The 25,805-nt window shown below is 41.8% G+C and overlaps 1 protein-coding gene and 1 long non-coding RNA gene across 2 annotated transcripts in view; one reads left to right on the top strand and one right to left on the bottom strand.

The window, feature by feature from the left end:
- The window catches only part of xxylt1 (xyloside xylosyltransferase 1), a 72,607-nt gene that overhangs the window by 12,262 nt on the left and 34,540 nt on the right, over nucleotides 1-25,805 (bottom strand). The window lies entirely within an intron of this gene.
- On the top strand, nucleotides 3,850-25,062 carry LOC148895783 (uncharacterized). Its single transcript, XR_016115468.1, has 3 exons — nucleotides 3,850-5,020; nucleotides 20,124-20,191; nucleotides 20,349-25,062. It is a non-coding gene; the product is annotated as an uncharacterized LOC148895783 (long non-coding RNA).

Genomic DNA, 25,805 nt, shown 5'->3' with positions numbered 1-25,805 from the left:
CTTTACTGTATATATCGGAGTTGTGCACTAAGATTAGTAAATTATGACGGAAGTGATTTAATTCAAGTTTTGTCGAGTGGAACTTTGAAGCACATGTGCTTCATAGTGCTTTTCTGTTGCGCAGTTAATCACAAGATGAAACCCATGCGACTTCACCCATCCCTTCTGCCATACTGTGTTGAATGTAATAATTGTTTCATTTTGTTTTTATTGTATAGTATTTCGTTTCTTATGTCGTATTTAATTTGGCCGTGAGTGTTCATGGCGGGTCGAACTGTGCCGCCATTATCCAACGGACCGCGTGTTCACGCAGACAGTCTCGAAGGTGATGCGTTCAGGGACATCATGTAAATAACAGTGAACTTTTGTTGTATTCTCTTTTTCTGTAAATAACCACTATACAAACACACGTTGTTCATTCTGTTTTGTTATCTACAATATTTTGCATATTAAGAACTTCTTGGACGAGACTTATGTTAATCACAAGACGAAACCCATGCGACTTCACCCATCCCTTCTGCCATACTGTGTTGCAGCAATAAAAGAAATAAAAAGACACATCCATGGTCTGGTATTATTAAGACGGCAGCAACATGGAGCTGAAGACATGGAGCTGAAGACATGGAGCTGAAGACAGTCACTGTTGTGACACCCGTCACATTGGAGCCGTGACCCGTCACACACACACACAAGCTTTCCCCCTGTCTCTAAAAAAACTGCACAGTATAGAAACTGGATGGGATTTCACCATGCCGAAATGTTTCGTAAAAACTTCACACATAAATGAACTATGATCTTCAAACTAAGAGTCCATTCTTCTTTTGAAAGCCCGTGTCCCAGAATCGGTGTCCCAAAGCTGCAGCAGCGTAAGGGGGCTTTACTATATGTAGGTATGCATATGGGCACACATACACAAACCTGTTTCGGGAGCGGGTGAGCTTAAAAGAATGTGAGGGGGAATGTGCATGTTTGTTTTGTACGTGTATCTTCTGTGAGGCTCATTGTTGTTGAGCAAAGACTTCCTGTCAGCCAGAATAGCATAAAATCTCTTATCTCCTCGAATGGATGGGAAACACGGCTTTACAGCATTTGTGTTAGCAAAGCCAGAGCTCAACGCATTGGAACATTCAAAGCTGACTCTGTCCAATATACAAGCACTATTTCATAAATAGATACACAACTCTGTCACCAGCCTTATTAGAGGCTCTGCGGGTGTAAGGGTGAATCCCTCTGGAGGTTTCTTTGTTTTGTCGCTCAACAGTTCTCACAATCAACATGAGCATAATCCTACACCCCCCCCAAAGAAAAGGTACAGTGCAACACAATGTACTTATTGTTAAAAGCAACTGTGTCTGTCATGGAATGCAAACGACATCCCAGTGACGTGCAGTCAGTGGAGGCAGGGGAGGCAGTGCCTCACCTGTCATCATGGAAAGCTGTCATGGAAATATCAAATGAAAAAATAAATTAAACAGTTATATGTATTTAGTGATTTGTACTTTAAAGTTCTTGTCCATTTAACTTCACCGTTTTCGGATTTTTTTCAAAATCGCTGAATTTTCACATTTACCGTTCAAATACTAAGTAGAGACGAGCAGTGAGGCACCAGCCGGCTGATCCTCACCATGGATTGCGCAATCACTACGCTTACTGTGCTGGCTTGCTCTGCAGTGAGTCCGCATTGCTGTCCTTCTGTATATCGCTATTAAAGCGTTCAAACACGTTTAGTATATGAACTAAATTTCTTGAGTTTAGCTGGTGTATATAATGTAGAGTCATTGCACATTATAAACACTGCACTACAGTTTTGTTTTATTTTTATCAAAACGCTGTGCGTAGGTGAGGCAAACAGTTCTCCCGCCTCATGACAGGGAGGGGGCGCTTGTGATTCCAGAGATACTTCTTACTCCACGTCTGCAGAATAATAGAATTAGAGACAGAAAGCTACAGTAAACAGTTAGCAAGTAAAGTGCAACCCTGCAGTCATTTTTTTCGTGTTGCTTGGCCTCACTTTCAGAATGGAGGATTACATATCTAAATTGAAAGCATTTTCTAAACTGGACTTTCAATCGAAGCAGGAGGTAATAATTAAAGGAAGACCAACACCGGAGCTAAAAGGTTTGCTTCAGACAATGGGACACAATACTCGCTCTTTTCAGGCGGACTGGTACATACGAAAAGGCTGGCTGTGTGGATGTCCAGCAAGAAAATGCCTTTTCTGCTTTTCCTGCCTTCTGTTCTCAACTTGTGACAATGTCTGGACTCAAATGGGATATTGCGACCTAAAAAATTTACAACGGAGCCTCATCGAACATGAGCGAAGACTCAACATCAGCATCCACAATGCTAAGGTAAAGGAGAAGCGGGAGATTTTAAAAGATCTCATCAATGCCACCTGATTCCTTGCCAAACAACAGCTGGCATTTCGTGGAAATGACGAAAGTAAAGGCTCTGCTAATCGTGACAACTATGTTGAACTATTACATGCTTTCGCTGAGAAAGATGACAGGCTAGCGAGTCATTTTGGGACATCCACTGTATATTCTGGCCTGTGAAACAGAATACAGAACAATTTAATTGAAGCAGTTGGTGATGTCATTAGAAATGACATTAAAAAGGAGATCGGTGCAGCCCCATTTGTTGCTGTAGAAGTAGACGAGATTGTCATTCTCAGCACTGAAAAGACTGAAAACATACAGTCGGAACAGGACCGATCAAGGACGACTTTCTTCACTGGCAGTGATCTCCGTTGCGACAGAGAGACTTTTAAAACTGAAGAAAGATAAGGAAGGCTTCGACAAAGAAGTTATCGATGCCTTTCTTCAGAAGGAGCGGCGCATGAACCTCATTTACAAGTAAAGGTAACACGATAAAAACGTTTTTTTAATTATTTTTTTCTATGCTACAGTTTGTATATATAAAGAATGCTGACATGAAATTTTAAACAAAATACATTAACTGTTGCCAATCAAATGGTGAATAAACTACTCTGTAGAGTTCATATGTTTGTAAATCTGACTATGATGACGTCAGTGCCTCACCAGCCATGAACCTCACCGCACGTCACTGCTACATCCCCATGCCGCATCTCCAAATTTAACTTTATAACATTTCTTTCTCTTCACAACTTTTCATTCTGTTAATGTTGTTCATGTTGGCATGCTAATGTTTTGTTTTTGGATGATAATTTTGCGCCATTGATGAAATCGAGTAATTGATGAAATGGAGTAAGTGACAATAGCCACAATAAAGTGTACATACAGTTCATTCTCCTTACGTTTACACTTTGTAATCAGTATTGAGGTTACTAAAACTAATTTAGGTGGAACATACTACAGGCAATAGTAAAATAGCTGTGCCATCACGATGACATTTTGACAAGAGGCATTTGGTGCAATCAGCAGGATGCGCACTGGCTAGAAAGCAGAACTAATGAATTTTAAGCACACACATTGAAAGCACACACAAATTCAGACATTGCTCTCTTTCCCGTTGAAACATTCAGATGATCTCAGTGAAATGGAACAGATGATTCGCACAGGAAATAGATATGCGTTTTGCGTTCGTGCGTGTGTACGTACGTACGTACGTACAGACAGACAGACAGACAGATAGGACTCCAATTGTTCCACTTGAAGGCCTGATACACACGTGTGGACAATAGTGCCTTGCTGTCAACAGGAAACAGGACAGAGGTTTGGAGAATGTGTTTGGAAGGGGTGTTTGAAAACTGAGTGATTTGCCATTGGCTACCTCTCTTCTCCTTTGTCAGCCTATCTCAATTAATTTCATCATTTGTGCCTCACATGCAAGCATTTAGATAAGAAGTGTGTGTGCGTGCGTATCTAACTGTATTTTTGGCTCAGTCTGTTTCCCTATAAGAGGATTACTGACAACACTCACAGTGCAAGAATGTAACTGTTTGGCGCTCTATTTGGTCCCAGACCTGTTTTCTCTTGTAAACCTTACTTTTCAAAGAGTGAACGGAATAATGGCGAAAAGGTTAGGTAAGAGAAAAATTGATTCAGAATGCTGGGTATTTAACCTGCACTGGACAAACGATTATTTTTATGTTCAATGCAAAGAAAATGCTGTTTGTCTCATCTGTCAAGAGGCGGTGGCGGTATTCAAAGAATACAATCTTCGCCGACACTATGAATCCCGTCACAAAGACAAGTACGATAGCTTGCAAGGCCACATACAAGCAGCCAAACTCTCAAAGAGAAAAGTGGACTACTATCTCAGCAGAATACATTTGTACGCCAAGCTCAGCTGAAGAAGGCATCCATTCGGGCCAGCTTTCGGGTTGCTAAACTGATAGCAAGCAGCGGTAAGCCTTTTACGGACGGAGAGTTTGTTCAGAAATGTATGAATGCTGTCGCGGAGGAGTTGTGTCCCGAGAAGACAGATGCATATAATGCCGTAAGTCTGTCGGCGAGTACAATCACCAGACGCGATGAAGAAATCGGGATTAATGTATATGCCCAGCTGCAGCAGAAGACGAAAGAATTTGACTTTTTTTCATTTGCACTGGATGAGAGCACGGACGTGCAAGACACAGCGCAACTGCTCATTTTTATTCGTGGACTTAGCGCAAACTTTGAGATATGCGAGGAGCTGCCAGCCCTCCAAAGTCTCAAAGGGACTACAACGGGAGAGGATATTTTTGACCAAGTGTACCAAAACCATGGAGAAGTTGGACCTGAGTTACAGAACTGTGATGGTCTGAAAGACGGATTCAAGCCCAACAGTCTCATTGACTTGTATGCCGCCCTCCCAAACGACACAGATCCAAACATCAAAAAACACGCAATGAAAATGTCCACGGTTTTTGGCAGCACGTATATCTGCGAGAAAAGCTTTTCTTGCATGAGACTGCTGAAATCTCCGATGAGATCAAGATTGACAAAAGAACATTTGCATCAGTGCGTGAGACTGGCTGTAACTAGAATGGAACCTGATATTCAACTCCTCACCAGCCAGATGCAGACCCACAGTTCACACTGATGAACATACATAGGTAAGCTCACTTTTCAGACTTCAATGAGTCATTCTAAGCATAAACAAATATAATCATAATAAAATCTACTGTCTTGGCGTGACGTCACGGACTGGGGGCGGGACTTTCTGAAAATGCCCAATTCGCAGCTCATTTTCTTTTGCAGATTTTGGATACAAAGTCATTTTTATTGGTGTTTTGCCTTTGACTAAAAATATCAGCCTGCGTGTTTTGGGTATTTTAGATGCTATAAAACGTTTTTCTGATGTCAGTTAGGAAACAAAAAAGTGATGTCGGTTGTCCTTTAAAACTAGGCAAAGCTTGATGCGGAACGAGAAACAGGTGCACCACTGAAGACACATGCCCTCCATTAGAGCAAAATAAAAACAATGCAAAACCATGGCAAATTCCTTTTCCATGTATACTATCTTGTGAGGATTCACATTTCATTTTTTAAATTGAATGAATACTAAAAGCAATAACTTCTTGAATCTGTGTGAGACAGAAGTAAAAAAAGGGCAACAAAAACGCCATACACACTTGTTCACCTGTATCTCTGCTTCTATATTTAGCAACAGCCTGTTTTGCCTGGCTAAGGCTGATCTGCGTCTGGCTCCTGTATTGCAACCTTCTCTGTCTCTGCTGATTAGCAGGATGACAATAGGGGTTTTGGCGGAGACGTTGCCAAGAGCAATCTGCTCCGACTAGTCCTGTTCGTCTGGTCTATTTCGAGTTGCCGCCAGTGCAGGAGAGGAAAGTAAGCAGAAGACTCCGGTCCTGGCTCGAGTCCCTGCGCGCTCCGGAATAAGTCCTCCAAAAGGTGTTTAAATCACAGCAATCTCTGACGCCAACGCCCTGATCATGAACCCATGCTTTTGTTTCAAATGAGGTGGCGCTTTTTGATTAAATTTAACACAAAGACCATTGAAGAGACAGGATGTTTGGTCATGGAGTGATTCTGGCATAAGAACTGACAGCCTCTATTGTTATTTTACTCATTTCAAGTTATCATTCGTTAATTGTGGACATACATCGTAAAACAAGGACAGCAGTAAAGAAGATGGTTATTCTTCATCATTCGCACCCACGTTTTGACACATAACATTTCTGTCCACCTGCAGTGTCCTCGCCTGGACTCCCATTATGTCGGTTTCATCCACTTCAATTACTCGTGGTTGCAAATAAGCTTTGCACACAGCTAGTTTCAAAAGCATGAATGCATGTGCTTCCCTGCTGTGGAAGGAAGTGGTGTCCTGCATGTGTGTGCGTTTGTGTGTGTGAGACCAGTCTCCACGATATTCTTAGCCACAGGTATAAGCAGGGGCCTGACAGGCAAAGCATGGCTCTCCTATCAGACGACAGCTCTGCTCTGATAATAACTTGCTGGAGAGGGAGAACTGAAGAACAGATTAAAATTTGAAAATGGGTAGTTTTGGTTGATTTATGGTCCAGTCGTCTGATTTTAGAACTGCTTATCTTCCAGGCGGTCACGTACAAACAGCAGCCTATCTAATCTGTTTTACATCCCAAACTGGTTGCCAGCCAATCTCAGGGCACACAGTGACAAACAACCACTTGCGCCGACACTCACACCTAGGGACAATTTAGTGTTCGGTTAACCTCCCATGCATTTTTTGGGATGTGGCCTACCCGGAGAAACCCGCCCAGGCACGGAAACAATATTACTATTCACTGCTTCCTCGTATTGTAGCTTGATTGACAAACCGCTCTTTCTGATCTGCTCGTCTGACTGGTTATGACCCTGTCCATCTGGCCGTCAGTCACAACAGTCACAACATGTTCAGTTTTGAGATTTGTTGAAATGTACCCTGCATGTGCTGCAGTTTTATCCTCAGAATAAAACCAGGCTCCCTTTGAAGGAAAACGGTTGGAGACTGTTAACTAATTCACTGTCAGATACGTGCAAAAATTTGTCCACTTCAGTGCCAGGGTTTTTGTCATTGTCACTAAAATTACAGGACCCACATAATAGAGTTTTAGGACTACATAAGCATTCAATGCAGCGTAAGAAACCTTAGACTCTCTTCTTTCACTAGAAAAAAAACAGTTAATTCCTAAATTATATGGGTCTGGAGTTATATGAGCTTGAAATGAGGACGGCTGTCCAAAATACAATGCAATACATACATATTGGTTTATATTACGCTTTAACAGCTGAAGCTGGAACAAAGCACTAACATCAAAAAAGGGGAAAGCTGCTCTCTTGTGGAGAATTAAAAACATTGCCAGAGGCCATGGCAATGGCTTTCTCGGCACCCAAGCTTGATAAAACAAAACCCAAACAAATTTGGGAATGGCGCTCTACGTCATATTTTCAATTCCTGAATGAATAGTGAATGGCAGTGAATGTGTTAATTGTCATCTTGCTAGCCAGTCAGAAATACTCTTAGTCGACTCCTACCGATACACACATAAAATTACTTCCTAACATTCATGTACATTTTTTATTGATGTAAATGTTGGCAAAGTGAGATTATCGGAAGAAAAACCCTTCCTGTTTTGTTTCTTTCCTCCTTGTTGGCTTCCCGGACTTTTAGCTGAGCGCAAGGAAACATTTGTAACTTTTCTCTGTGCCAACTGACCCTCAGGGTTTGGGGCGGGACTATGCTTGCTTTCTGCACAGCAACTCACACCGCCAGTCACACAATGACAATATTCCTATTTCATTACACAGCACAAATCAGTTCCATGTATATACACCCACACATTTCATTGTGAAGTCTAATCCTAAACTTTTTTTATGGTTAATGTGACTTTACGCAATAACTGCGACAAATCAGCTTCCATACTGACTGATGTCATTAAAAGGGATGTATCTCTAGACACATTGACGGTCATTCTGATTCATTAGTTCCGTCTCTGACAAAGACTATTTTATGAATATGGTTGCACTTGACCAAAGTTTGTGAGCTGCAACAGGTTGTGTCACTGTCTGCTGTGCTCCGAAATAAATATCAGACAGATTACGTAAGAAAACAAAACTGGCCAAAATTGATGAAAGCCTCTAAGTTTGTTCACGTGAATTCTGTTACATAACGACATAATTTATGAAGCAGAGTGTCAAACCTTCTCTGGACACACAAAAAAATCACAATGAAGCATGTGACGTACAGTATTTGGACTTCTTCAAATATGAAGGATAACACATTTCACCGTTAAACCGACCAGATTTGAAATTCCAGCAATACCGCAGTACGAATGCCTTACACTTTAATGAAACTTTTCACACTGCACTGCTTTTTTAAGCAGGCCAAGCTGTGACTATTGGTTGCCAAGAAACAGATTTCAACTTTCCCCTTAAAACAAGAGTACAATGCAACAAAACAAAGTACGAGACATCTTCACTGTTCGATTTCATTCAACACTATGTGTTGTTATAAAACAGCAAATGACAATGACAACATTGAACTGCTTACACAAAAGTCTATTACATGATTTATTAGCGCTTTGCTATTCTTTATCTTGAGCTTTACAGAGAAATTCAAATGGAATCACTCAAAGGGAAACATCAGGTACTTAATTGGATGTTCTATTGTTGCATGGAACTATTGAGGAAATCATTACAAAAGTATGCATGTTTTTGCCCCCCTTTCTCTTAACTGGGTAGAATCATACTTGCAAGAAATGGCAAGTAACCTTGAATTTTCTTACTCATGTAAAAGATTTGATTCCACGCTGCAGCCACATTAGATGGCGTAGACAAAAACATTTCACAATTGTGTGGGACTCATCGGTCGAATAAAGTACAAGAGTTGAGTTTTAACAAACCGTAAGGTGCAAAACTGAAAGCTCCTTTTGTAAACATTTTATCACTACTAAAATAAGCTACCTTGCGAGAAGCAAATAATTAGGGTGCCAAAATAAAGAGTGTAAAGTTTAAAGGATTAAAATGCCACTCAGCAATTTGCTGTCTGTCTTCAAGAAACACGTTGAGAAACTACTTTACATGCCTCGGTTGCACCTTTTCGGCAGCACGAATATGCCGGCGCTGATTTTGATTTGGGAGGAATGTCGGTACCACTTGACTGTCGTTGCTGGACAGCTCTGGGGCGATTGTGCTGTTTTGCGCCTGGAATGGGCAGCATTTTCACGTTCAGCGGAATGGTCGGTGATGTTGGATAGTCTGTGGCTGGATGGATGCATGACTTGAGAAGTCCGCGATGAGAAGAAAGGAGCGTCAGGGCAGAGCGCCGATGCGTATGTGGAACGGTCGCGGCTTAGAATTGAAGTGGACAGGAGATGTCAGACAGTCTCTTTTCATCAATGGATGCTATAGCTTTGTGTTTGCTTTCAATATTTAGCTTCGAGCAGACGTGCACATTTCGCCACGTCATCCTCTGGTGAAAAGGATGCTTTGATTCTGTCCTCTTTTATCTAGAACTGCTTCATACAACAAAGAGGGTGCAGAAATTGCTTTAAATTAAATGACTGTCTTTTGTGTTGCTACATTATTATGATTATTTTTTACTTCAAGATGGCGCCGTGAGAGTGGCTGCCTTTACAGACTGTCCTGTATTTTTTTCTTGCCTCTTCCATTACTCTTACTTTCATCACTTTGCTGCTGTGAAATGTAAATGTATCCACTGCGAGACTAATAAATTCTAATCCAATCCACTTTATAATGCGCTTTTAAGGTATTTCAAGGCATTCACTGTCCATCCGTGAGAAATCTATGCTTTTTTTGCAGGCGTTGTAACTCATCTGGAAGGATTTGAATTTTTAAACTGAAGTGTGACAATTAAAGTCTTAGGATTCGCTGTGGTGACCCCTGAAGGGAAAAGCCAAAAGGAAAAGAAGACGTCACTCTTGCAGTTATTGTACTGTAACACTGGCTAAATGTTGAATATTAAGGAATTAATAAGATTGAAACGGTTTCTTTCTCTTGACTCAAACACATTCAGTACGACCCCAAGAATCAGAACGGACAGAAGTGATGCTATATATTGTAGGAGATTAGGATGTGCAAGATTAAGCAACCTGTCATAACTGTCCTATGGAAAAACACAATGTGCTGTTCAGTGTCTGTGTGTTCTCCTAAATCTGACAGTTATATAAGACACACGGACACACACATTTCAATCAATTCGATTTCTAATTTCTAATACCAATCGATGAGAAGGTTTCTTCAGCCGTCATCTGTACAAAAGTGAAGGTTTCGGACGTTTCGCCTCCTATCCAAGAGGCTTCGTCAGCGAACTAAAGTCTGACTGGTCGTATCGGCCCCATTTATATATCCCTAATGTCCAGACATGGTGGCGCCGGACACAGCTATGATAGGTCCCTACTCTCAGGTTGGGGGGAGCAAGGGGCCCCTCCCTGTGGCCCCACTGATTGTTCCTACATTCCTGACTAACGACTGGCCTATTACCCCCACTCCCCCCGGTATCACCTCATCAGCATAACGACCCTCATCAGCATTACGAAAGTTGCCTAACCTGTTTTGCCTAAGCAGGCTATTGTATGAACGATCCAAATTGAACCTCACCCCGGGAGATTATACCCGGGAGAGGCCACGCCATGTATCTATGGCCTGCCAAAAATACATAAAGAAGGGTTCCCCCTCAGACCCATTGTTTGTAGCATTGACTCCTCTACATACAATGTAGCCAAATATTTAAAAACTATTTTAGCTCCGTTGGTTGGTAACACACAATATCACGTAGAGAACACCACAGGGTTTGTAGAGAGGATCAAAGACCTCATATTGGAACCTGAGGAAACTTTGGCATCATACGATGTGACTTCTCTCTTTACATCTGTCCCAACCCCAGCAGCAGTCTCAGTGGTGAGGACGAGGCTGCTGGCGGATGTTTCTCTGCATGAAAGAACCAAACTTAAACCGGATCACATCTGCCAATTATTAGAAATCTGCCTTAACACTACGTATTTTCAATTTCGGGAAAACATTTATAAACAAATTCATGGTTGTGCTATGGGCTCACCAGTTTCACCCATAGTGGCTAATCTTTACATGGAAGAGATGGAGAAACAGGCCCTCGCATCCTTCCCGGGGACAAAACCTAGACACTGGTTTAGATATGTGGACGATACTTTTGTCATAATTAAGAAACAAGAAATTCAATCCTTCACAGATCACCTCAACTCTGTAGACTTCAACATTAAATTTACTCGTGAGGACATTCAAGAGAACCAACTAGCCTTCTTGGATTGTAAAGTAATTATAAAAGAGGACAGAGCGCTAAAAACAGAAGTCTTTAGGAAGGCTACGCACACTGACCAATACTTACTTTTTGACTCTAACCACCCTTTACAACATAAACTAGGAGTTATCAGAACCCTCCAGCATAGAGCTAAACTAATACCAACTAGCACTGAAGGTAGAGAAAAGGAGTCAATACATATCAGGAGAGCACTCACTAACTGTGGGTACCCTCAGTGGTCATTCAACAAATGTCAGAAAGAAAGAATAGCGAACGAAACCAATAATTCTCAAGATTCAAAAAGGAGAGGAGTAGCAGTACCGTACATTGCAGGAGTTTCTGAAAAATTACAAAGAGTCCTTTGGCAACATAAAATTCCTACTTATTTCAAACCGATAAACACGTTAAGGCAAAAATTAGTGCATCCAAAAGATAGGCTACCAAATGAAAAACAAAGTAATGTAGTTTATTCCATACATTGTAAGAATGAAAATTGTAAAGAGCAGTACATTGGGGAGACTCAACAAATTCTCAAAAAAAGACTTTATCAACATCGCAGGGATAATACTAGTGGGCCTCAATCGGCAGTACATTTGCACCTAAAAGCTAGCAACCACTCATTTGACGACAATGAGGTTAAAATCTTAGCGAAAGAACATAGATGGTTTGAAAGGGGGGTAAAGGAGGCGATTCTTATAAAACAACAAAATCCTTCATTAAACCGGTCTGGTGGGGTGAGGTTCAATTTGGATCGTTCATACAATAGCCTGCTTAGGCAAAACAGGTTAGGCAACTTTCGTAATGCTGATGAGGGTCGTTATGCTGATGAGGTGATACCGGGGGGAGTGGGGGTAATAGGCCAGTCGTTAGTCAGGAATGTAGGAACAATCAGTGGGGCCACAGGGAGGGGCCCCTTGCTCCCCCCAACCTGAGAGTAGGGACCTATCATAGCTGTGTCCGGCGCCACCATGTCTGGACATTAGGGATATATAAATGGGGCCGATACGACCAGTCAGACTTTAGTTCGCTGACGAAGCCTCTTGGATAGGAGGCGAAACGTCCGAAACCTTCACTTTTGTACAGATGACGGCTGAAGAAACCTTCTCATCGATGGACCACTCCTGTACGACTGAGAGCTTACACAGACGTTCTAATACCAATCCAAATCCAACACGTAGACGTGAATGGGGTACATGGCGACATACCTGTGTATCCATTCGGTGCCCCAAAAACTAAATGCAACAGCAATGATTTATGGAAATATCACTCTTTACTTAAAAATAGCAGACCCAATTACAATTTTAGCTTGGAGCTGTATTTTTCACTAATTAGCATAATGTGAGCAAGGTGAAAACAGTGAGAAAGTACACCAAAAATGTAGTTCCTCTGCATCATGCTGTGATTGTCCTAAGATGTTACTGATATTCATGTGTGATGATTTGTGAATACTAAAAACTGTCGTTGGCGGGTGTGGATCCCAAAAAGCAGGTAGGAGGGAGCAGGAGGTTGTGTTTGACAAATTGTATTAAAATAAAGTCAGCAGGAACAAAATCTAAAACATCAAAATCATCTGAACAGAAAAAATACAAAGTATCAAAAGAAAACCAAGAGTAAAAGTCCGCCAAGGTGAAACGAACACAAACACAGCATACAATGCATACACAATTGCATACAATGACTCGACCACGAATGGTCGCGCCGGGAGTGCTTTTGACTGCCACTGATTGGAACGACCAGCACATGCGAGGCTGCAAGCAGGGCTGACAGCGCTACCCGTTGGTCGCCAATCCGAACGTGGCAGGCTGCCACTGATCGGGACGACCAGAACCTGTGCAGGTGCAGGCGGGGCTGACAGAGCCACCCATTGGTCGCCAACCAGATCATGACAGTACCCCCCCCCCCCCTTCCAGAAGTCGCAACAGTCTCCCAAAAGGTCCATCTCGCCAGGAAACAATGGTGGAGATGGCAACCGTTGCCTCTCCAGCATATGATGGGCGGCGGTCCGATGGGAACGGGACTCAGCCTGACGTGGACGAAGATGCGGCACGGATCGTCGTGGACGTGTGTGTGACCCTTCTCGAACAATCACGTGATGACGCATGGCTTGACGTGGACGTGCACTGCCAGGCGCAGAGTGGCACCCCGGACGACCGTATGGGAACGGGTCTCGACAGGATGTTGACGTGGACGTTACGGCTCGTCGAGTGATGCAGTTCAAACTCGACCCACCGTGGGCTAACGTGGGCGTGAACTGCCCGGCACCGGGATAACGAGACCAGTCCTTAGCAGCTGTGGGATCCAGCGGTGATTGGGGTCTCGGACTGACGTGGACGCGGACGTTGCACAGCTCGTCTTGGATGCGACTCAATTCAACATGCACGACGACGCGTGGCTGAACATGGGCGTGCACTGCCAGACACCCAGTATCACCCTGGACGGCCATCTGGAAAGATGTCTCGGCCTGGCGTGGGTGTGGACGCGGCACGGCTTGTCGTGGCCGTGAGTGCGACCTTATCTCACACAATCACGTGACGACGCATGGGTCAACGTCGACGTTACACTGCCAGGCACAGGGTGGAAATGAGACCGGTCCGTTGTACCTGCGGGATCCGATGGTTGGTCGGGTCATTCTGTCACGGTTTGCAAAGTGGTAAAGGCGTTTGTGGATCCCAAAAAGCAGGCAGGAGGGAGCAGGAGGTTGTGTTTGACAAATTGTATTAAAATAAAGTCAGCAGGAACAAAATCTAAAACAACAAAATCATCTGAACAGAAAAAATATAAAGTATCAAAAGAAAACCAAGAGTAAAAGTCCGCCAAGGTGAAACAAACACAAGCACAGCATACAATGCATACACAATTGCATACAATGACCCGACCACGAATGGTCGTGGCGGGAGTCCTTTTGACTGCTACTGATTGGAACGACCACCACCTGTGCAAGTGCAGGCGGGGCCAACAGCGCCACCCGTTGGTCGCCAATCAGATCATGACAAAAACTTTGGTCAAGAAATGTGTTGATTTATGTTTAGTTAGTTGACAACAATACTTGAACATAACCAAAACCCTTAGCACCTACCCCACCCAAACATGTGGTTCTAATCCTGGGATGTCCTCGACAGTGTAACTATGATCGTGAACACCTGATGATCAGTGGTTGAAATGTGCAGTATGTCTAGAAAAACGCATCCATTCATCTTCTAATCCCCTTATCCTGAGAAGGGTTGCGAGCATCATGGAGCTTATTCAGCTGTCTGTACACCCTGAATTGATTTTCCAGGAAATACATATGAAATAGATATTTTTAATATTGAAACGCTTAACCAATATTGTAATGATAAGGATACATTCATTCATTTTCTATAGTGCTTGTCAATACTAGTCTTCATTAATAAGCTTGAACCTCGCCTAGCTAACTCGGCAGTACATTTAAAAATCTTATAAATAAAATTGCCTGTCTTGCACACTGACAAAACTTCAACAACAATTTTTCTGCTAACAAATAAAGTTCACCCGACTCACGACAGGTGTGTAGACAAAAACGTGCCCCTGAGTGTGACAGTCATTCGGAGAGGTGCCCAATATTGTCCCACATGTTCACATTGCTGAGAATTCCTCTGACGGGCACTTGATGGATTCTGTCACCTCCTACTGAGTCGACAAACGTCTCCATCCTGAAACATCACTTTGTCCTTGCGCATGTTATCTGTTCTAAAGCAGAAAATAGCTTCCATAATAGGCCCGCACATAAATTTGCATGAGAACAGAGAGTATCTAAATTAAGCAAATTGATAGTATATTTGTTACAATTTGTCCTCATTATTTGAGACCCAGTATTCAAACACTGTTTATTATTAGACGTTCTTCGAAGTGCTCTGAAAGAAACTCAAAGCTACAAATACCCACAGAGAAAGGTCTACATGCATCCTTGTTAGAAATGTCACAAGACCTTTCGATGCGCTTTACGCCTGCACGCACGTTATATTTCTGAAGAAGAAAAACTCACAAAAAGTGTGACTTGTCCTTGGCGCGTGCATGCACATGGACACACAGACACACACACAACACACACACATTCTTGCTCATATTGTTTGTGGTATGTGTGGACTCAAGATTCATGGCCTGATTCGTCCGACTGCACGTGCCAAAAGTTGGTGTTAAAAACAGAATGTCGGTGTTGAATTAACACCACTCAGAAATAAAATCGCCCCTGAAGTTGAAGTAAAAAATGTGACACACAGATGTGGTTAAAACAGTGACACCTGGACCAAACACTGATTGGGCCCTAAAATGCCTGCAATACGCGGAATATATATATATATATAAAATCCTCGTCTCACCCCTCATGGGTGGTGTCTGTCCCCCATTTTAGCTCGGGTCCTCTCGTCGAGTTTGGGGGTCACTGCCCCGATATATATATATATATATATATATATATATATATATATATATATATATATATATATATATATATATATATATATATATATATATATATACAGTGAGACCTCAACCTACAAACACCTTAATTTAGCCATCAACGACCATCAAAAAGGTAAATAAAACTTTATTTTACAGCACAGTTTATTTCGTTAATTACAGTCCTCATGCAATTCCCTTTGACCTTCGACCTCCAACGCCATTCCATCAAACCATAAATGACCATCACAAATGTAAATAAAGTGACTTTATGATACAATGCAGTGTATTTCTTTCATTGCAATACAATAGCACATTTATTATACATAGAATAAGGTATGTTGTGTGTAGTTTTAAGGCTTATTTAGTTGAAAAGTATACTTTATGGATACCCGGGAACGGATTATTCCTATTTTAATGGTTTCCTATGGGAATTTTCTTTTTAGATAAACTTTTCGCCTTACACACTGTCTGGGAACCAATTAAGTTCGTAAGTTGAGGTCTCACGGTATATATATATATATATATATATATATATATATATATATATATATATATATATATATATATATATATATATATATAAAACACCCCAAGGACCACCCATCTCACTCTATTTCAAAGGGAGACCTCTAGATTCTAGAATCTCCCTTAGAAATAGACTTTGGACCCCATAGGGAGACATGTCGGTAGAATAGAAAATATATATACGTACATGTATTCGAATTTTTAATGATTATATCCAGTTGTGCTTTTAGGATTGGTCCTCTGCAATTATGATTGAATTAAATAAATGTTTCTACAATATCTGACAGTAGTGAAACACATCTGTCTGCAGTATAGAACTGGATGAGAACTATAGCTGGTCCAATATGTTGCCTACTGGGATTTGTACCCAAACACATTTCCTCATAAAAATGCAGCTGTATCCAAGCATGATGGAGGAATTTGTGTGTATATGCACTGCATCCCTTCCAAATGCAATACCCTATATAGCTGCTTTTGTGGAACAATGCGTTTATTGTCACTTCCCCTAAAGTCCAAAAAATGGCCAATCTTATAATTAATCGATGAGAAGGTTTCTTAATCCGTCATCTGTACAAATTTGAAGGTTTCGGACGTTTCGCCTCCTATCCAAGAGTATCCAAGTATCGGCCCTGTTTATATATCCCTAATGTCCAGCCATGGCGGCGCCGGACACAGCGATGATAGGTCCCTACTCTCAGGTTGGGGGGAGCAGAGGACTACTCCCTGTGGCCCCACTGATTGTTCCTACATTCCTGACTAACGACTGGCCCATTTCCCCTACTCCCACCGGTATCACCTCATCAGCATTACGAATGTTGCCTAACTGTTTATCCTAAGCAGGCTATTGTATGAACGATTCAAATTGAACCTCACCCCACCAGACCGGTTTAATGAAGGATTTTGTTGTTTTATAAGAATCGCTTCTTTTACCCCCCTTTCAAACCATCTATGTTCTTTCGCTAAGATTTTAACCTCATGGTCGTCAAATGAGTGGTTGCTAGCTTTTAGGTGCAAATGTACTGCCGATTGAGGCCCACTTGTATTATCCCTGTTTTGTTGATAAATTCTTTTTTTGAGAATTTGTTGAGTCTCCCCAATGTACTGCTCTTTACAATTTTCATTCTTACAATGTATGGAATAAACTACATTACTTTGTTTTTCATTTGGTAGCCTATCTTTTGGATGCACAAACTTTTGCCTTAACGTGTTTATCGGTTTGAAATAAGTAGGAATTTTGTGTTGCCAAAGGACTCTGTAATTTTTCAGAAACTCCTGCAATGTAAGGTACTGCTACTCCTCTCCTTTTTGTATCTTGAAAATTATTGGTTTCATTCCCTATTCTTTCTTTCTGACATTTGTTGAATGACCACTGAGGGTACCCACAGTTAGTGAGTGCTCGCCTGATATGTTTTGACTCATTTTCTCTACCTTCAATGCTAGTTGGTAATAGCTTAGCCATATGCTGGAGGGTTCTGATAACTCCTAATTTGTGTTGTAAAGGGTGGTTAGAGTCAAACAGTAAGTATTGGTCAGTGTGCGTAGCCTTCCTAAAGACTTCTGTTTGAAATGGGCCAGTCGTTAGTCAGGAATGTAGGAACAATCAGTGGGGCCACAGGGAGTGGTCCTCTGCTCCCCCCAACCTGAGAGTAGGGACCTATCATAGCTGTGTCCGGCGCCGCCATGGCTGGACATTAGGGATATATAAATAGGGCCGATACGACCAGTCAGACTTTAGTTCGCTGACGAAGCCTCTTGGATAGGAGGCGAAACGTCCGAAACCTTCAAATTTGTACAGATGACAGCTGAAGAAACCTTTTCATCGATGGACCACTCCTGTACGACTGAGAGCTTACACAGACGAATCTTATAATTAGTGCACCCGTTTCACGGGGATGTGCTCAGTCTGGGCCACACTCCTTTTAAAGTGTTCTTCACAGCAAATAAAACTGTGACGGAGAGACCCTTGGGTGCACACTTGAGAACAACAACAACAGAGAGAGGAAACATCTGCGGAGCGACTCATTGCACATGCTGGAATGTTGGCATGCAGTATGTAACATGACTCACTGATGTTTATTTTGACTTGCATACGAAGTGCAATGTCTGATATTATGACAATTACACATATGCTATTTGAGGAATCCACCAAGACAGCAAAATATGAGCTCAGTAGTAAAATGTGCCAATGAACATCTTGGTCAAGGTGACGAATGTCTTTAAATGTTGCTTAATTCAGTTATTCTTAAAATTTCCACAGCAAATACCACCTAATAAAATCCTCTCCAAGGACCACAACAATGACCACAATTTAAATAATGTTCCATAGTTGGGCTACATAAATTAATCTAAACAATATAGAAGTTTGATTGTTGATGTCATGTTTTGTTCTGATTGGTATGGTGTTGTCTGAACAGAAACTCCTCCCGTGCACTTTCTTCTCTTGAAGGCTCACGTGCAATGTAGGTGTGAGAGAACCACCCAGTGGCAGAGACCCCCAAACCCAAAGATATAATTCCAGATCAGTACTTCAAGGGAGTGTTACAGGGGGTAGACAAGCAGATGATTGAGGAGGTGCACGAAAGAACCCAAGTCCCGTATATATGCCCCTCCAGATGACATTTTGTTCCCATTCATCACTAACCAGAAGTTCTTCAATGGAGGCACACATACAAGGATCAGCAGAATCAGAAAGCCTTTAATAGTCCCACCCTGGGGAAATTTTCATCTCATCCGCAAATAAAAAGAACTATGCAAGTAATTGGCACAGTTTTTTTATGAAATGGTTTTGCACATTTACAGTATACAGTTGACATTTTTATTTTACTATGCTTAGAACAGGGGTCGGCAACCTTTACGACTCAAAGAGCCATTTGGACCCATTTCCCACAGAAAAGAAAACACTGGGAGCCACAAAATCCTTTTGACATTTAAGATGAAGACAGCAATGCATATTTTCATCATCGTTTTTTACCTTTATATATGCATGAACAGACTATAGTGTGTTGCATTTATGAATCAATGAACTGTTACAGAGAAGCGAAATTACATTTCTGCACGCAACAAAAACATTTTAAACTCTGAAAAAAAGACGTTGGGTTGAAGATTACTTTCAAATATAATACTCAATGTCTATTTGAAAAAAAAAGAATATTTGCAAAATGGCAAATACAATATTTATCACCTGGTTAATGTGATTTCTGCTCCTGCACCTCAGCGCAAAGCCTCTGCACATCAGGGCTGTATGATCATCCACTTCATAAAATGATTTTTGCTCTGATCAGCCTTCCGCAATTTGGCGGTTGTGACCGGATATATGTCCACTGTCGATTGTTGTGACGTATATTATGAGTGACAAAAAATTGAATATGTTTTATTTTGTATTATTTATAATCGCCATAATCTTCAAATTTAGAATTACATTTTAAAAACAAACGAACTAAAATAATACACATTAAATTAAATATGAGGTGATACTGGTGGGAGTGGGGCAAATAGGCCAGTCGTTAGTCAGGAATGTAGGAACAATCAGTGGGGCCACAGGGAGTGGTCCTCTGCTCCCCCCTACCTGAGAGTAGGGACCTATCATAGCTGTGTCTGGCGCCGCCATGTCTGGACATTAGGGATATATAAATAGGGCCGATACGACCAGTCAGACTTTAGTTCGCTGACGAAGCCTCTTGGATAGGAGGCGAAACGTCCGAAACCTTCAAATTTGTACAGATGACGGCTGAAGAAACCTTCTCATCGATTAAATTAAATACTCATTATTTATTTTCTAAAGCTGCAGGGAGCCGCAGCAGGGGGGTGAAAGAGCCACATGCGGCTCCGGAGCCGCGGGTTCCCGACCCCTGGCTTCGAATATCTTGTTTTCTATCCTTTACCCCCCCCCCCCCACTCCATCCCCTTTCAAATTGCTGCTGTGGACTGCAAATTTCCCCATTGTGGGACAAATAAATGTTTTCTGATTCTGATTTTTTCTGATTCTTAATTTCACAAAGATTTTGGTGTCCAGAGATTGGAGAGGATGTCGAGGACTTTGTCAAAATGTGCTCCGCCTGTCCCTGTGGTAAATCTTCTTCCACCAGCTGCGACTGTTATGACCTCCACCCTGACCATACTCACACATCTCAAATGTCTTCAAAACTGGTGTCCCAGCTTTGCATTGCATTGTTGAATGTTCATTGTTACTTTGCATTGTTGAATGTTCTTCCATGTCCACTCAGGTCACCGCTCGTTCCGAACTTCCTTCCACCACAGAAATCACGAATTGACTTATTGATGATGTTTTCAGCATCGGTGGGATCTTGGTGAACAGTGTCCAAGACCGGCGACCCCAATTCGTTCCCCAGTTTTGTCGAGCCCGGGAGCCGCTGTGAACCTTTCTTCCGGATATAATCCACAAACAAATGGACAAACACAAAGGAAGAACCAGGATGTGAAGACTGCAGTCCAGTGTGTTTGTCCTTATCAGCCGGCATTTTGGGCCCATCTAATCTTGGTAGAGTACTCTCATAACATCTTGTTAGTAATGGGGCAGTTCTTAACAGCCTTTGGGTATCAGCAACCACTGTTCAATGTCGCAAAAGGAGCTAGTTGAAATTCCATATGTCCAGCTCCACTTGCGGCGGAGGCCCATAAGATTTGGAGGGAGACCAGGGCCGCCTTGTCTTTGACGACACATGGGGCCGAAGATCTTCATCTGGCTGGCACCTAAAGGAACTTGGGACCAAGATTCATCGGACTGTTTGTGATGGAGGTCATCATAAATCTAGTTTCCAAGATCTGTCTACCCCCCCCCCCCCACCATGAAGGTCCACCCAGTCTTCCAAATGATCTCGCTCAAGCCTGCTGCATCCAGTCTTCTGGCCCCAACTGTCATCTAGCCTTCACTGCCATGAGAAATTGATGGAGACCCCATGTACGCGTTGACTCTTTCCCTACCAATAACTAGCATTCTAGTAAAACTTGTGCCAGTGAGATTCTTTCAGTGTATTATAAGGTATTATAACTGCTTGTGAGTAAAAAATCATTCCATGTTTTCCACATTTTGTTGTTGGAGCCTTATTCCAAATTCATTTGAATTAGGACTTTTTTTCCTCATTTGCAATAAACTAAAAAAAAAAATCAAACTCAAATGCAACCTTACTGAGGACAAGCACTATAAAAATTGGCTGGGCAATACAGTGATAAATAGGAAGACAATCTAATAGGCAGTGTTCACTTCTGGTCCCAATACAGCGTATTAACCTAATTTTCTTGACAGCATTATAGATAAGCGTGTCCAGTCTAAGTCACAACAGTGGGGTCAGGAAACAGGGTTACTTGGGATCAAATGATACAGTTACAGAATCAAAATTGGGATGCCACACTTGACCAACTTTGATCTTGTCAGCACATCAACTTTATTGCTTTTATCATGCCATTTAATTCATTAAGTCATCTGCTCATCACACTAGCGATATCTAACAGTAGTTGAATGTCAACATTACCACAGCACAACGAGGACACAGAGTAACAGTACAGCCACCGCACGTGTCCTCGTCAGAGACACCTGAGCCTCACTGGTACACGTGCCTCATGACCGCTCATTTCAGCCATCATTTTTCCATCAGCGAAATGAATGTCACACCGAATGTAGGTCAAAACACAGACCGAAAGCCTTTCATAAGATGCTGCTTTCCATCCCAACTGCAAATAGGCGGATGAAGCTTCTATCGTGCCATTTTTCCGGCCTTAGTCGAGACCCATGATGAAACTTAATGGACTACTGTTACGGTAGGTGAGGCAGGGCCATCTCATTCAACAGTGCTTCAATCAACCTATTTTACAACTTTTGATGAAATCAAGACTTTCACATTAACTTTCATTTTTTGAGTATTCTAAGTGAAAATAAGAAATATGTATATTCCATATACATACTGCATCAGGCAATTCGTGTGTTTTTGTTTTTTGTGAGATTTTTGCGATCCTACCGCATATGAGAGTGAACTGGTGCAAAGAGAAACATTGTGGTGACATAAGACTCAAAATGGAACTGCAGTATCATGGGAACATAGAGAAATGATTTGTGTACCACGGTTTGCACTGGCAGCTCAATAAAATAGAGAACAAGCAATAGAATATACACTGCAAATCCATCATCCATCCATCCATTTTTTGTACCGCTTATTCCTCACTAGGGTCGCGGGGGGTGCTGAAGCCAGCTATGCTTAAATCTTATGAGACACACCTCCTCAGGCATGGATAGTAATCGCAATTCGTATATCTGCAGGTGAATCCTTGAGAAGTACATGATGAGTTTTAATATGCGGCAGTTCAAGAATGAGATTGAATAACTCATGAATATGAGCCACACCATTTTGAGAGAAAACATCACCAGCCTGAGACCGAAATGAGTCGCTTTGTGAACGTAATGTGACCAAGCACAAATGAGAGGTGCGTCACGGCCCATGTTCGCAAGGCCGTTTGACGTCAATTTCAGTTGATAGCAGGTGGTGATGCAGGATAAAATGTCATTTCCCTGAGATGGATGAAAACAAGTGGATTAATCAGACTAATTCTTATTGCCCAAATATAATATTAATCATATGACCAAAATTAGATTTTAGAATTTTGCACCATTCTTTTGAATTTTTAATTGATTGTCCATTCCATAACTTAAAACACATTCAATGTTCCGCGATTTGATAGCAACACTATATTACAAACAATTCATGTTTCCAATATTGCGGCTTTGGGTAACATTGGCTTGATCCACAGTGCTATTGGTATCTTAATATTGATTGCAGGGCTATATTGTAGAAACCAGGAAAACTAAAATGGTGAAAAATACTTTCAAGCTAAATCCCCAAAGATGAATATGACACAGTTCACAGTCTATACGTTTTTAGCAACAATCTTCAAAAAAGGGGAATGAATTTAGAAACAATTCTGATGATATTTTTCTGTTTTTTTAAGTTTAACACTAAATTGTAAACTGTGAAGTGATGTCATTTGTTAGAACACCTTGCATATCAGCAGCAAGAACCATGTATAGATCTGGTGGGGCACAGCGCTGTAATCCTTAAAGGACAACCGACGTCTCCGTACAAGTTGTGTCCATAATTTGTAAAATGGCTTCAAATGACTTCTACTGAGCGTATTTTAATAAGATTCCACCGCATATAGCTATATTTTACATTTTAAGACTCGCACTGAATATTCAGGAAGTCTTGTTTTTGAGTTGGTGACGAGTGCGTACGTGACGTCACTAAAGGAACACCCTTGACCGAAAAAAAAGACGCTTTGTAGCGGGCCTGCCATCACGTCAATGTATTTTGCTGTACTTGTTTGGTCTGGGGACCTCGTGTTGCACCCAAATCCGCCAGAAGAGGGCATCCAAGCTCCATATAAGGAATTTATCAGTACCTGTGGAAACGGAGGTGGCCACAGGAGGTCGCTATTTTGTGCCTCTTTTTCGGTGAGACATTTCCCCTCAATGTTGCCTCAAAATGGCACGGAATAAATTCTTTAATTGATTGCAAACATGTATGCTTTCCTCTTCAGAACTATTTGAATCATATTCATAACTGGATGTGTAACAAGAAAGCATATTCTCTGAATCTGAAGCCATTGTATTGATTCTCCAGCAATGCAAGACGTCTTGGCGTGACGTCACAAACTGGGGGCGGGACTTTCTGAAAATGGCCAATTCGCAGCTCAATTTTTTTTGCAGATTTTGGACACTTCAAGTCATTTTTATTGGTGTTTTGCATTTGAATAAAAATATCATACTGCGTGTTTTGGGTATTTTAGATGCTATAAAACGTTTTTCTGATGTGAGTTAAGAAACAAAAAACTGACGTCGGTTGGACTTTAACATCACATCCAAAGTAGAACATTATTAACAAATCATTCTCTTGTTGTTTTGCAAATGTGGCTAAGAACTAAAGTGTAGTTGAATTGAATGACTCATGCCAAAGTCACTCACACATTGCTAAAATATGCAAAAATGTGCCAACAACTCCTCATTCAAGCCTGCAATTCTGTATGTTCACTTAGCGCTGAAATAACCCTGCACCATCCAGCGGCTGGCAATCACACGTGAGCTGCGAATAACACCGCCCTCCCTTTCTTTCTTTCGTCAAGCGTCACACACTGTGAATGAAAAAGAATGAAGACCTATTTGTAAGACTGAAAAGCCTTTCAACCTTCACATGTGAGTTTGCATTGTTGCCAAATGATTTTGTCTAGTCACGGGCGAATGGGAAATCAGTGAAAGAAGGATGCGGACACTTCATTCATTCATCTTCATTGTCACGTTTTTATTTTGAATCTGATTGATTCATGTTTTTTTTGTGATAAATGAATCTGATATATTCTTAAACACCACAAGAGTATCTAACATGTTTACATACTTTACAGCTTTGATAAATGCACACTTATATTACAGCGGTTTTCTGTTTGGTTTCAAATGGACAGGCCCTTCCTGGAAAGAAGTCGCTTCATATGTAGCATTTACACTTTCATTAGGCCACACAACATATTCACATTTTAGAATGGCTCTCACGGGACTTTTAATTCCTTTTGCACTGGGAAATATTTGGAAAGCATGTGGGAAAAAGACATCTGACAGGGGGAAAAAAAAAATCCAGTTTTGTACAGTATTACTGTATTTTCACACTGTAAGGCGCACCTAAAAGCATTCATTTTTCTCAAAAGCGTGCAGCGCATGTTATAACTCAATGTACCTTATATGTAGATCAACATTCTGATAACTTGGACATTATTTTTTAAAGATTCTGCAACTAGATTGGTTATAGCTGCAGTCGTTGAATAAACTCAATATAAATGAAGCTGTATTGTGTTGTACTGCATTCCCTTTATCGTAGGTCCATTGAGTGAATGCACAGTGCAACTGCATAATGCGGTGCACCCTACCGTACATGTGAAAACATTTAAAATGGGCCATTCATTGAAGGTGCACCTTATATGGTGAAGGGAATTATAGTGTGAAAAAAAAAATATATATATGGGCGGCCCGGTAGCCGAGTGGTTAGCACACCGGCTTCACAGTGCAGAGGTCGCCGGTTCGCGTCCCGGTCCGGCCTCCCTGTGTGGAGTTTGCATGTTCTCCCCGGACCCGCGTGGGTTTTCTCCGGGTCCTCTGGTTTCCTCCCACACTCAAAAAACATGCATGGCAGGCAGATTGACCACTCCAAATTGTCCCGAGGTGTGAGTGTGAGAGTGACTGTTGTATATCTTTGTGTGCCCTGCGATTGGCTGGCAACCAATTCAGGGTGTCCCCCGCCTCGTGCCCGAAGACTGCTGAGATAGGCTCCAGCAACCCCCGCGACCCTAATGAGGAATAAGCGGTACGGAAAATGAGATGATATATATATGCTGACAAAAGCTCCCTATCACCTGTCTGCACTGGTATTGTTCAAAGAGATGAGCATTTTATGAGCTTTGCTACACTTGCTTTTATATTGACATCAAATAAGGCAGTCGATGAGAAGGTTTCTTCAGCCGTCATCTGTACAAAAGTGAAGGTTTCGGACGTTTCGCCTCCTATCCAAGAGGCTTCGTCAGCGAACTAAAGTCTGACTGGTCGTATCGGCCCCATTTATATATCCCTAATGTCCAGACATGGTGGCGCCGGACATTAGGGATATATAAATGGGGCCGATACGACCAGTCAG

This window comes from Hippocampus bargibanti, linkage group LG07 (assembly GCF_051943395.1).
Source record: "Hippocampus bargibanti isolate YZ-2025 linkage group LG07, ASM5194339v1, whole genome shotgun sequence".
In the NCBI taxonomy this organism is placed as follows: Eukaryota; Metazoa; Chordata; class Actinopteri; order Syngnathiformes; family Syngnathidae; genus Hippocampus; species Hippocampus bargibanti.
Note: the sequence above shows the minus strand (reverse complement) of the source record. Positions and strands in the feature narration are given on the sequence as shown.